The following is a 14,247-nucleotide window of genomic DNA, read 5'->3' as shown; positions in this document are numbered from 1 at the left end:
CCCAACAAGCGCTAACGTTTAACGCCCCTAGCTAGGCATGATGATTTCAATAATGCTCACATAAAAGATAAGAATTGAAACATAAAGAGAGCATCATTATGAATATGACTAGCACATTTAAGTCTAACCCACTTCCTATGCATAGGGATTTTGTGAGCAAAGAATTTATGGGAACAAGAATCAACTAGCATAGGAAAGCAAAACAAGCATAACTTCAAAACTTTAAGCACATAGAGAGGAAACTTGATATTATTGCAATTCCTACAAGCATATATTCCTCCCTCATAATAATTTTCAGTAGCATCATGAATGAATTCAACAATATACCCATCACATGAAGCATTCTTTTCATGATCTACAAGCATAGAAAATTTACTACTCTCCACATAAGCAAAATTCTTCTCATTCGGAATAGTGGGAGTATCATAAGAAACTCGAATACTATAAATTGTTTCCATATTAAAAGAGTAATGTTCAGAAAAAGGGTAATCATAATCATGACAAGTTTTATAAATATAACCATCACTACTTTTTATAGCATAAGTGTCATCACAATAATCATCATAAGTAGCAACTTTGTTCTCATCATAATCAATTGAAACCTCTTCCAAGATAGTGGAATCATTACTAAATAAAGTCATGACCTCTACAAATCCACTTTTATAATTATCACAATAAGATTCAACACCCTCCAAAATAGTGGGGTCATTACTTCCTAAAGTTCACACTCTTCCAAACCCACTTTCATCAATATAACCATCATAAATAGGAGGCATGCTATCATCATAATAAATTTGCATATCAAAACTTGGGAGGCTAAAAATATCATCTTCATTAAACATAGAATCCCCAAGATTGGGACAAACATTAATTGCAGCAAATATATTCTCAAACACGTCATTCTCATCAAACATAGCATCCCCAAGCTTGGGCCTTTTCATATCATAAGCATAATCACTCTCATCATTAATAGTATGGATAGCACCAATAGTATAGCAATTATCATCATCACAATGAGTAATAGGAGCAACATCATTTGGGAGGGATACCTTTTTACCTTTGCTTCTCTGTCTTTTCTTTTTCTTCTTCACATCATGTGTGGGTTTAATCCTCTTTTTGGAGCTCCTTATTAATGAGATTGGTTGAATAGAAAGCTCCTCCTCGTTACCTGATTCATCATAAGAAAGAATAGGAGGATATTGGGAAATCTCTTCCCTTTAATTAGTATTCTCTTCATCTTCTATTTGTTTTCTTGTCTTTATGTAATTCGCAATATAAGGATTTTCAATGCAATTCACCGCATAATACATATAAATTTCCTCTAGATCAAAATCAAGAACTTTATCAAGGACAAATTCTGGAAGATCCTTAGTTATACGTTTCATTTCTTCGTAACCCACAAGCAAACTAAGTTCATTATGATGTGCAAGGGAAATCAAGTCATCACAATTTTTGGACATGATACGATCATGAAACAATTTGCATTGGGGATTTAAATGATCACGTTCATTGCAAAGTTCACAAGGATGGCAAATAAATTTTAAATTTCCAGCACAAGCATCTAGCCTCTCTTGCAAAGATTTAGTTTCTAAATACTTATGCCTCTTGCAAAATCTATCTTCCCTATTTGGTGTGTACTTGCAAACTCTATGCACTCCACAAAAATTGACATGCTTATAAGAGACATTTTCATCATGACTAGTGCAATCATCATTAGTACTATGGATATTCAAAGAGTTCATACTAACAACATTGCAATCATGCTCATCATTCAAAGATTTAGTGCCAAACATTCTAATGCATTCTTCCTCTAGCAATTGAGCACAATTATCGGAATCCTTATTTTCATGAAAGATATTAAAAAGATGAAGCATATGAGGCACCCTCAATTCCATTTTTTGTAGTTTTCTTTTATAAACTAAACTAGTGATAAAACAATAAACTAAAAGATTCAATTGCAAGATCTAAAGATATACCTTCAAGCACTCACCTCCCCGGCAACGGCGCCAGAAACTGCTTGATGTCTACTACACAACCTTCTTCTTGTAGACGTTGTTGGGCCTCCAAGTGCAAAGGTTTGTAGGACAGTAGCAAATTTCCCTCAAGTGGATGACCTAAGGTTTATCAATCCGTGGGAGGCGTAGGTTGAAGATGGTCTCTCTCAAACGACCCTGCAACCAAATAACAACGAGTCTCTTGTGTCCCCAACACACCCAATACAATGGTAAATTGTATAGGTGCACTAGTTCGGCGAAGAGATGGTGATACAAGTGCAATATGGATGGTAGATATGGGTATTTGTAATCTGAAAATATAAAAACAGCAAGGTAGCAAGCGATAAAAGTGAGCGTAAACAGTATTGCAATGCTAGGAAACAAGGCCTAGGGTTCATACTTTCACTAGTGCAAGTTCTCTCAACAATAATAACATAATTAGATCATATAACAATCTCTCAACATGCAACAAAGAGTCACTCCAAAGTCACTAATAGAGGAGAACAAACGAAGAGATTATGGTAGGGTACAAAACCACCTCAAAGTTATACTTTTTAATCGATCTATTCAAGAGTTCATACTAGAATAACACCTTAAGACACAAATCAACCAAAACCCTAATGTCACCTAGATACTCCAATGTCACCTCAAGTATCCGTGGGTATGATTATACGATATGCATCACACAATCTCAGATTCATCTATTCAACCAACAAAAATAACCTCCAAGAGTGCCCCAAAGTTTCTACCGGGGAGTCAAGACGAAAACGTGTGCCAACCCCTATGCATAAGTTCACAATGTTCAGAACCCGCAAGTTGATCACCAAAACATACATCAAGTAGGTCACGTGATATCCCATTGTCACCACAGATAAGCACATGCAAGACATATATCAAGTGTTCTCAAATCCTTAAAGACTCAATCCGATAAGATAACTTCAAAGGGAAAACTCAATCCATTACAAGAGAGTAGAGGGGGAGAAACATCATAAGATCCAACTATAATAGCAAAGCTCGCGATACATCAAGATCGAACCACCTCAAGAACACAAGAGAGAGAGAGAGAGAGAGATCAAGCACATAGCTACTGGTACATACCCTCAGCCCCAAGGGTGAACTAATCCCTCCTCGTCATGGAGAGCACTGGGATGATGAAGATGGTCACCGGAGAGGGATTCCCCCTCCGGTAGGTTGCCGGAACGGGTCTAGATTGGTTTTCGGTGGCTACAGAGGCTTGCGGCGGTGGAACTCCTGATCTAGGTTATGTTTTGGGGGTTTCTGTATATATAAGAGGTTTTGGCGTCAGGAACAAGTCAGGGGGGTCTCCGAGGCGGCCACGAGGTAGGGGGCGCGCCCAGGGGGGTAGGGCGCACCCCCACCCTCGTGGGTGCCTCAGGACTCCTGTGGCCCATCTCCGGTGCTCCGTGGGCTTCTTCTGGTCCAAAAATAATCTCCATCAATTTTCAGGTCAACTGGACTTGTTTTCCTTTTCTGCGATACTCAAAAACAAGGGAAAAACAGAAACTGGCACTGGGCTCTAGGTTAATAGGTTAGTCCCAAAATCATATAAAATAGCATATAAATGCATATAAAACATCCTAGATGGATAATATAATAGCTTGGAACAATCAAAAATTATAGATACGTTGGAGACGTATCAACAGACTCCCGCTAGCCACCTGTGTGCGAAGCACGTCGATAGAACCAGTCTCATGAACGCGGTCATGTAATGTCGGTCCGGGCCGCTTCATCAAATAATACCGCCGAATCAAAGTAAGACGTTGCTGGTAAGTAGTATGACTATTATCGCCCACAACTCTTTGTGTTCTACTCGTGCATATAACATCTACGCATAGACCTGGCTCGGATGCCACTGTTGGGGAACGCAGTATTTTTTTTACCTACGATCACGCAAGATCTATCTAGGAGATGCATAGCAACGAGCGGGGAGGGTGTGTCCACGTACCCTCGTAGATCGAAAGCGGAAGCGTTTAGTAACACACTTGATGTAGTTGAACGTCTTCGCGATCCAACCGATCCAAGTACCGAACGCACTGCACCTTCGCGTTCAGCACACGTTTAGCTCGATGACGTACCTCAATCTCTTGATCCAGTTGAGGACGAGGGAGAGTTCCGTCAGTATGATGGCGTGGTGACGGTGATGATGAAGTTACCGGCGCAGAGCTTCGCCTAAGCACTACGACGATATGACCGAGGTGTGTAACTGTGGAGGGGGCACCGCAAACGGTTACGAGAAACTTGTGTGTTCTAGGGTGCCCGCTGCCCCCGTATATAAAGGAGGGGAGGGGGAGGCCGGCCGGCCCCTGTTGGGCGCACCAGGAGAGGGGAGTCTTACTAGGACTCCAAGTCCTAGTAGGATTCTACCTGGAGGAAGGGGGAAGAAGGAAGGGAGAGGGGGAAGGGAAGGAAAGGGGGGCGCCGCCCCCTTCCCCTAGTCCAATTCGGACCGAAGGACGGGGGCAGCCCCTTGTTGCCCTTCTCTCTCACCACTAAGGACCATGAAGGCCCATTAGTTCCCCCGGAGGGTTCCGATAACCCTCCGGCACTCCTATAATTATCCGGTACCTCTCGGGACTAATCTGGTGTCCGAATAACGTCGTCCAATATATCAATCTTTTTGTTTCAACCATTTTGAGATTTTTCGTCATGTCCGTGATCTTATCCGGGACTCCGAACAAACTTCGGTCATCAAATCACATAACTCATAATACAAACCGTCATTGAACGTTAAGCGTGCGGACCCTACAGGTTCGAGAACTATGTAGGCATAACCGAGACACATCTCCGGTCAATAAACAATAGCGGAACCTGGATGCTCATATTGGCTCCTACATATTCTATGAAGATCTTTATCGGTCAAACCGCACAACAACATACGTTGTTCCCTTTGTCATCGATATGTTACTTGCCCGAGATTCGATTGTCGGTATCATCATACCTAGTTCAATCTCATTACCGACAAGTCTCTTCACTCATTCCGTAATGCATCATCCTGTGACTAACTTATTAGTCACATTGCTTGCAAGGCTCATAGTGATGTGCATTACCGAGAGGGCCCAGAGATACCTCTCCGATACACGGAGTGACAAATCCTAATCTCAATCTATGCCAACTTAACAAACACCATCGGAGACACCTGTAGAGCATCTTTATAACCACCCAGTTACGTTGTGATGTTTGATAGCACACAAGGTGTTCCTCCGGTATTCGGGAGTTGCATAATCTCATAGTTTGAGGAACATGTATAATTCATGAAGAAAGCAATATCAATAAAACTAAACGATCATTATGCTAAGCTAATGGATGGGTCTTGTCCATCACATCATTCTCTAATGATGTGATCCCGTTCATGAAATGATAACACATGTCTATGGCTAGGAAACTTAACCATCTTTTATTAACGAGCTAGTCAAGTAGAGGCATACTAGGGACGCTCTGTTTGTCTATGTATTCACACATGTACTAAGTTTCCGGTTAATACTATTCTAGCATGAATAATAAACATTTATCATGATATAAGGAAATATAAATAACAACTTTATTATTGCCTCTAGGGCATATTTCCTTCAAGGCCCGATAGGAACAGTCGACTCAGTCGTTTCCAGCGAGCCAGACTTGAGCGATGCAGGGGAGGGGAACGCCACACCACACAACTGCGAGCAGGGAGATGGCGGAAGCGAAGGCGCATCTCTGAAAAAGCGGCGGGACAAATTCGAGTCACCGCCCGCCGATTCGGTCCTATATATATCTAGGGTGACCGCCGCGGCAAAACTTCCGCCACCATTTCCCCCCTTGTAAGTGCATCTAGTGCCCCTTGGTGATTTTGGTGTATTGAAGACTTATAGGTTAAGGGACTAATGTGTTTATGAGTGTACACAGGTCTATAAGTCTACGAGGAGTTTGATATTTACAGAGAAAGTCGACCCCTAAAAATGAAGTTCTTCGACTGAAGACTTTGGATTTCTGAAGACTTTCTGAAGACTTTGAAAGTGCAGAAATTGGTGTGACCTTGAAGACTTGGTATTCATGAGTAACATGAAGCATGAAGACTTTTGTTTTCGTAGTTTCACTTTCTCTTTCTTGAGTTATAGGAAACACCGTACTGTTAAAGGGGGTCGAGGAAATACTAAGGAAAAATTTCCATGTGACGCTCAACTCAAAATCCTACACCTACCAATCCCTTCGAGTGAAGCCATTGGAAATCTCATACATTTCAGTCATATTCTTCAGTGACAGAGACGAAGTTCTTCTGGTCTCTGAGGAATTTGTTCTGACTGAGGAGTTAGGAATTCGCCAGTGCGGATTACCTACACAGTGAGGAACATGATAGCCCTGAGGAATTTGATACTCAAATTTCCGACCGTTGCTGTGCTATGCGCCAGCTGTCCCAAAATATCTACCCACCTAACGGTCATATCATTGAAGGGCATTTATGTCTTATCGGTACGTTACTTGCCCGAGATTCGATCGTCGGTATCCCAATACCTCGTTCAATCTCGTTACCGGCAAGTCACTTTACTCATTCCATAATGCATGATTCCGTGACTAACTGCTTAGTCACATATTGAGCTCATTATGATGATGCATTACCGAGTGGGCCCAGAGATACCTCTCCGTCATACGGAGTGACAAATCCCAGTCTCGATCCATGCCAACCCAAGAGACACTTTCGGAGATACCTGTAGTGCACCTTTATAGCCACCCAGTTACGTTGTGATGTTTGGTACACCCAAAGCATTCCTACGGTATCCGGGAGTTGCATGATCTCATGGTCTAAGGAAATGATACTTGACATTAGAAAAGCTTTAGCAAACGAACTACACGATCTAGTGCTATGCTTAGGATTGGGTCTTGTCCATCATATCATTCTCCTAATGATGTGATCCTGTTATCAATGACATCCAATGTCCATGGTCAGGAAACCGTAACCATCTATTGATCAATGAGCTAGTCAACTAGAGGCTCACTAGGGACATGTTATGGTCTATGTGTTCACACATGTATTACGATTTCCGGATAACACAATTATAGCATGAACAATAGACAATTATCATGAATAAGGAAATATAATAATAACCATTTTATTATTGCCTCTAGGGCATATTTCCAACAGTCTCCCACTTGCACTAGAGTCAATACACCCATAGAGTTCTGGTGTTGATCATGTTTCGCCCGTGGAAGAGGTTTAGTCAACGGATCTGCGACATTCAAATCCATATGCACTTTACAAATATCTATGTCTCCATTTTGAACATTTTCACGAATGGAGTTGAAGCGACGCTTGATGTGCCTGGTCTTCTTGTGAAACCTGGGCTCCTTGGCAAGGGCAATAGCTCCAGTGTTGTCACAGAAGAGAGTCATCGGCCCCGATGCATTGGGAATAACTCCTAGGTCGGCAATGAACTCCTTCATCCAGATTGCTTCATATGCTGCCTCCGAGGCTGCCATGTACTCCGCTTCACATGTAGATCCCGCAACGACGCTTTGCTTGCAACTGCACCAGCTGACTGCCCCACCATTCAAAATATACACGTATCCGGTTTGTGACTTAGAGTCATCCAGATCTGTGTCGAAGCTAGCATCGACGTAACCCTTTACGACGAGCTCTTCGTCACCTCCATAAACGAGAAACATATCCTTAGTCCTTTTCGGGTACTTCAGGATGTTCTTGACCGCTGTCCAGTGTTCCATGCCGGGATTACTTTGGTACCTTCCTACCAAACTTACGGCAAGGTTTACATCAGGTCTGGTACACAGCATGGCATACATAATAGACCCTATGGCCGAGGCATAGGGGATGACACTCAACTTTTCTCTATCTTCTGCCGTGGTCGGGCATTGAGCCGTGCTCAATCTCACACCTTGCAATACAGGCAAGAACCCCTTCTTGGACTGATCCATATTGAACTTCTTCAATATCTTGTCAAGGTATGTGCTTTGTGAAAGACCTATGAGGCGTCTCGATCTATCTCTATAGATCTTGATGCCTAATATGTAAGCAGCTTCTCCAAGGTCCTTCATTGAAAAACACTTATTCAAGTAGGCCTTTATGCTTTCCAAGAATTCTATATCATTTCCCATCAATAGTATGTCATCCACATATAATATGAGAAATGCTACGGAGCTCCCACTCACTTTCTTGTAAACACAGGCTTCTCCATAAGTCTGTGTAAACCCAAACGCTTTGATCATCTCATCAAAGCGAATGTTCCAACTCCGAGATGCCTGCACCAGCCCATAGATTGAGCGCTGGAGCTTGCATACCTTGTCAGCATTCTTAGGATCGACAAAACCTTCCGGCTGCATCATATACAATTCTTCCTTAAGGAATGCCGTTTTGACGTCCATTTGCCATATTTCATAATCGTAGAATGCGGCAATTGCTAACATGATTCGGATGGACTTCAGCTTCGCTACGGGTGAGAAGGTCTCATCGTAGTCAACTCCTTGAACTTGTCGATAACCCTTAGCGACAAGTCGAGCTTTATAGATGGTAACATTTCCATCCGCGTCCGTCTTCTTCTTAAAGATCCATTTATTTTCTATCGCTCGCCGATCATCGGGCAAGTCTGTCAAAGTCCATACTTTGTTTTCATACATGTATCCTATCTCGGATTGCATGGCTTCAAGCCATTTGTTGGAATCTGGGCCCGCCATTGCTTCTTCATAGTTCGAAGGTTCACCGTTGTCCAACAACATGATTTCCAGGACAGGGTTGTCGTACCACTCTGGTGCGGAACGTGTCCTTGTGGACCTACGAAGTTTAGTGGTAACTTGATCATGATTGTCATCATTACCTTCCTCTCTAGTCGGTGCAGGCACCACAGAAACATTTTCTTGTGTTGCGCTACTTTCTAGTTCGAGAGGGGTCATCTCATCAAGTTCCACTTTCCTCCCACTTACTTCTTTCGAGAGAAACTCTTTCTCCAGAAAGGACCCGTTCTTGGCAACGAAGATCTTGCCTTCGGATCTGAGGTAGAAGGTATACCCAATGGTTTCCTTAGGGTATCCTATGAAGACGCATTTTTCCGACTTGGGTTCGAGCTTTTTAGGTTGAAGTTTCTTGACATAAGCATTGCATCCCCAAACTTTAAGAAACGACAGCTTAGGTTTCTTTCCAAACCACAATTCATACGGTGTCATCTCAACGGATTTCGACGGAGCCCTATTTAAAGTGAATGCGGCAGTCTCTAAAGCATAACCCCAAAATGATAGCGGTAGATCGGTAAGAGACATCAGAGATCGCACCATATCCAATAGACTACGATTACGACATTCAGACACACCATTACGCTGAGGTGTTCCAGGCGGCGTGAGTTGTGAAACAATTCCACATTTCCTTAAGTGTGTGCCAAATTCGTGACTCAAATATTCCCCTCCACGATCTAATCATAAGAACTTTATTTTCCTGTCACGTTGATTCTCAACCTCACTCTGAAATTCCTTGAACTTTTCAAAGGTCTCAGACTTGTGTTTCATTAAGTAGACATACCCATATCTACTTAAGTCATTAGTGAGGGTGAGAACATAACGATAGCCACCGCGAGCCTCAACGCTCATTGGACCGCACACGTCAGTATGTATGATTTCCAATAAGTTGGTTGCTCGCTCCATTGTTCCGGAGAATGGAGTCTTGGTCATTTTTCCCATGAGGCATGGTTCGCACGTGTCAAATGATTCATAATCAAGAGACTCCAAAAGTCCATCTGCATGGAGTTTCTTCATGCGTTTGACACCAATGTGACCAAGGCGGTAGTGCCACAAGTATGTGGGACTATCATTATCAACCTTACATTTCTTGGCATTCACACTATGAATATGTGTAACATCATGTTCGAGATTCATTAAGAATAAACCATTGACCAGCGCGGCATGACCATAAAACATATCTCTCCTATAAATAGAACAACCATTATTCTCGGATTTAAATGAGTAGCCATCTCGCATCAAACGAGATCCAGATACAATGTTCATGCTCAAAGCTGGCACTAAATAACAATTATTGAGGTTTAAAACTAATCCCGTAGGTAAATGTAGAGGTAGCATGCCGACGGCGATCACATCGACCTTGGAACCATTCCCGACGCGCATCGTCACCTCGTCCTTCGCCAGTCTCCGCTTATTCCGCAGCTCCTGCTTTGAGTTACAAATATGAGCAACCGCACCGGTATCAAATACCCAGGAGCTACTACGAGCGCTGGTTAGGTACACATCAATAACATGTATATCACATATACCTTTGGTATTACCGGCCTTCTTATCCGCTAAGTACATGGGGCAGTTCTGCTTCCAGTGACTGTTTCCCTTGCAATAAAAGCACTCAGTCTCAAGCTTGGGTCCATTCTTTGTCTTCTTCCCAGCAGCTTGCTTACCGGGCGCGGCAACTCCCTTGCCGTCTTTCTTGAAGTTCTTCTTACCCTTGCCTTTCTTGAACTTAGTGGTTTTATTCACCATCAACACTTGATGTTCCTTTTTGATCTCCACCTCCGCTGATTTCAGCATCGAATATACCTCAGGAATGGTTTTCTCCATCCCCTGCATATTGAAGTTCATCACAAAGCTCTTGTAGCTAGGTGGGAGCGACTGAAGGATTCTGTCAATGACCGCATCATCCGGGAGATTAACTCCCAGCTGAGATAAGCGGTTGTGCAACCCAGACATTTTGAGTATGTGCTATAAATAGCCGCCCCTACAAACACTAGCTGGTTGGCTGCTTCGAGAGAAACCGACACTTGTCAATTGAGAGCATCCCATCCTCCGATGACTTTGAGCGAAAATCATCAAGTGAGGAAAACCCAAACCCAAACACCTACAAACCCAAAGTGATTGAGCATCACTGAAGAGATTGATCCTGCGTGGATCCGACGCTTGTTACCTTTGAAGACTGTGCTTCTTCCAGACGGTTAGGCGTCATGGTCTAGAGCATCCAAGAGGAAATTGTGGATCGCCGAGTGACCGAGTTTGTGAAGGTTTGGAAGTCACCTGAAGACTTACCACGAGTGATTGGGCGAGGTCTGTGTGACCTTAGCTCAAGGAGAATACGGTGAGGACTAGGTGTCCTGGACTGTGTGTTCAGGACTGGGTGTCCGGGACTGTGTGTCCTCAGGTTTAAATACCTAGCCGCTCCAACCAGATGTACAACTGAGACAACAGTTGGAACTGGTCTACCAAATCATTGTCTTCACCAAGCTTACTGGTTCTATTTCCTCAACCCTTTCATTTCCCCATTACTGTGTTGTATGCTTGTTCATATCTGTGTTTGAAGACTTTGACTGAAGACTTTCTCAATTTCCTCAGTTTAATTTCTTCAGTCTGTTTGTCTTCATCCTGTGTTATCTTGTGTTTATGCTTTCTTTACTCTGTGCTTGTCTTCATTTCATCATGATGACTATGCTTGTGTTCTGCTATGCATACTTTTGAGTACTTATTCCACTGCAAGTAGTTCTTCGCTAAGGAATTTCCTCACCCACAAATTCCTCAGTGAAGAATTCATAAAAATCGCCTATTCACCCCCTCTAGTTGATATAACGCACTTTCAATTGGTATCAAAGCAAGGTACTCCCTTGTTCTGTGTGATTTTGGTTTAACCGCCTGGAGTTTTAGTTATGTCGACCGCAGGTATGATCAAGGTCTCTGCTGGGTGTCCTACCTTCGATGGGACGGACTACTCCTACTGGAAGAATAAGATGCGAATGTATCTTGAGGCAATTGATAACGATCTCTGGTATGTTGTGGAAAATGGTGTTCCCTCTGTCTCACCCTCACTGAACGCTACCGATGTGAAGAGATTCAAACAACTCGATTCTCAAGCGAAGAATATCATATGTGGCCATCTGAGCAAAGGAAAGTATGGAAGAGTGAGTGCTTTGGAAGCTGCCAAGCTTATCTGGGATAGGCTGTCCAAAGTGAATGAAGGAGTCTTAACTCAGCGTGACTCTCGAGTTGATGTTCTTCGCAATCTCTTCAACCGCTTCAAAAGACTCGACAATGAAAATGTTCAACAAACCTTCGATCGCCTCACTGACATCTCAAATGAGCTTCAAGCACTTGGTGCCACTGACATCACCGACCATGAGGTGGTGAAGAAATTGTTGAGATCGCTTGATTCTTCATTTGATACTCTGGCATTGATGATACAAGAACGTGCTGATTACAAGTCACTTGATCCCGCTGATATCCTCGAAAGGCTAAACACTCATGAGTTCCAGCTTGCTGAAAAGAGAGATCTATATGGTTCGAGCTATGGCAAATCACGTGCACTGAAGGCCAAGGCAGTTTCTGAGTCTGAGGATGAAGACTGACAGCAGCCTTGGTGACCCTGAAGAACTGAGCCATGATCTAGCACTGCTCGTGAAGAAATTCTAGAAGTTCTCAAGACGTGGTCGCTTTGGAAGACCCTCAAGGAGCAATGATTCCTCATCCAGTGACTACAAGAAGAGGCTTTGTCACAAATGCAAGAAACCAGGACACTACATTCAAGATTGTCCTCAGTGGGAAAAGGAATCAAAGAAGAAGAAATACAAGGATTACAATTCTAATGATGCGAATAAAAAGAAGAAATCCTCAAAATCTTCATCATCAAAATCCTCAAAGTCTTCATCTCACAAGAAGAGCAGCTCCAAGAAGGCTCGGGCATTCATTGGCAAGGAAATGGACTCTAAGGCTGAATCTTAAGAAAATGAGGAAGAGGAGGCATCTGAGGATTCCGAATCCGGTGTGGCAAGCCTAGCCCTCGCTATTGCATTCGTCAGCAAGTCTATCTTCAACACTGAAGAAAATGACCTCACCAACAAGGCTGACGAAGGCAATGATGACTACGCTCCCACCTATTGCTTCATGGCAAAGGGTGCCAAGGTACTCAAATATACCTCCTCTGAATCAAGTGAGAATGAATCTGATGAAAACCTTAAGCCCAGCTATTCTAAACTTGCTATGATTGCTGTGAAACAACAAAGGGCTTTTGAAAAGGTTCAAAACATGCTAGACAAAAGTGATGATATGTTGGGTGAAGAAATGGATCGTACTAAAACCTTGACTGAAAATCTTCAGAGACTTCAGACTAGGTTTGACAACCTTCAAGGCCATCATAACACTCTCTTGTCTGATCATGAAAAGCTTTCTTATGAATTTCTTCAAAGAAAGTAAGATCTTGAAAAGCTAAGAGTGAGTTATGAAGATCTTCAGAAGGAGCGCGATTCATTACTTGCTCAACAAATCAGCGCTGCTCAGGAAGAATTTGTTCCTCCATGTTTGAAATGCATTGAACGTGAATATGCTAATTCTTCACCTGAATGTTCAAATGCTTCTAATGCTACAAATTCTTCAACTGTCTCTGCTATCACTAATTCCTCATCTGAGGACATTGCTATTATCTCTGATGATGCAGGGCTGAAGGAATTGTACATGACATGCATGTACAAAAGCCTCAAAGGGCATCAGACTCTTTGTGATGTGCTTAAAAAGCAGATCCTCAACAGGAACCCTAGGAAAGAGGGTATTGCCTTTGAGAGGAAACTCAATGCTGATGGTACATATTGGAAGCCTGAGCAGTACCCCAAAACCTCATGGGTTGCTGCAAAGGGACCTCCAGTTGATCCATCTAATTTATCTGGATTTACATGTGAATCTTCTCATTCTTCTGATGAGTTATTTGACTCCACCTATAAACTATTCAAAAATCAGAATGGTGAAGTATTTGCTAGATATGTTGGCACTAACTGCAGGAGCGGTTCTCCTATGAAGAAAATCTGGGTTCCCAAAAAGTGCCTTGAAAGTCTTCAGGTGAATGTCCTCATGACACCACCCGTGAAGAATATGAACCCCAGATCAAATTCTTCATATGGATCCAAGTCCTCATACGGACCAAATTCCTCACATGGATCAAATTCCTCAAAAGGATCAAAGTCCTCATATGAACATCATCGTGCTAACAACTCTGTTTCGCAGGGAAGAGCCAAGGGCTATGAATATGAGCATTATTCTTCTAATCATTATGTTCATAAGTCCTCGAAGAATTTCTCTGCTTATTCATATGCTTACCCTAACTTCTCTTATGTGAAACAAAATGGATTGGCTTCTATGCCACCTTTATCGTATGGAGCTCGCAGAGTGATGAACTCTTTGCCACCCCTTCAGATGTGGGTGGTGAAGAAAAAGAACTAATCTCTTCTGCAGGATCAGGTCTCCAGACGTGCTTGAACGTCTGAAGAATTTGCTGGAGACCTGAAGAGTG

The sequence above is a fragment of the Triticum aestivum genome, chromosome 7D (genome assembly GCF_018294505.1).
Source record: "Triticum aestivum cultivar Chinese Spring chromosome 7D, IWGSC CS RefSeq v2.1, whole genome shotgun sequence".
Lineage (NCBI taxonomy): Eukaryota > Viridiplantae > Streptophyta > Magnoliopsida > Poales > Poaceae > Triticum > Triticum aestivum.
The sequence above is the reverse complement of the archived record's forward strand: the minus strand, read 5'-3'. Positions refer to the sequence as shown.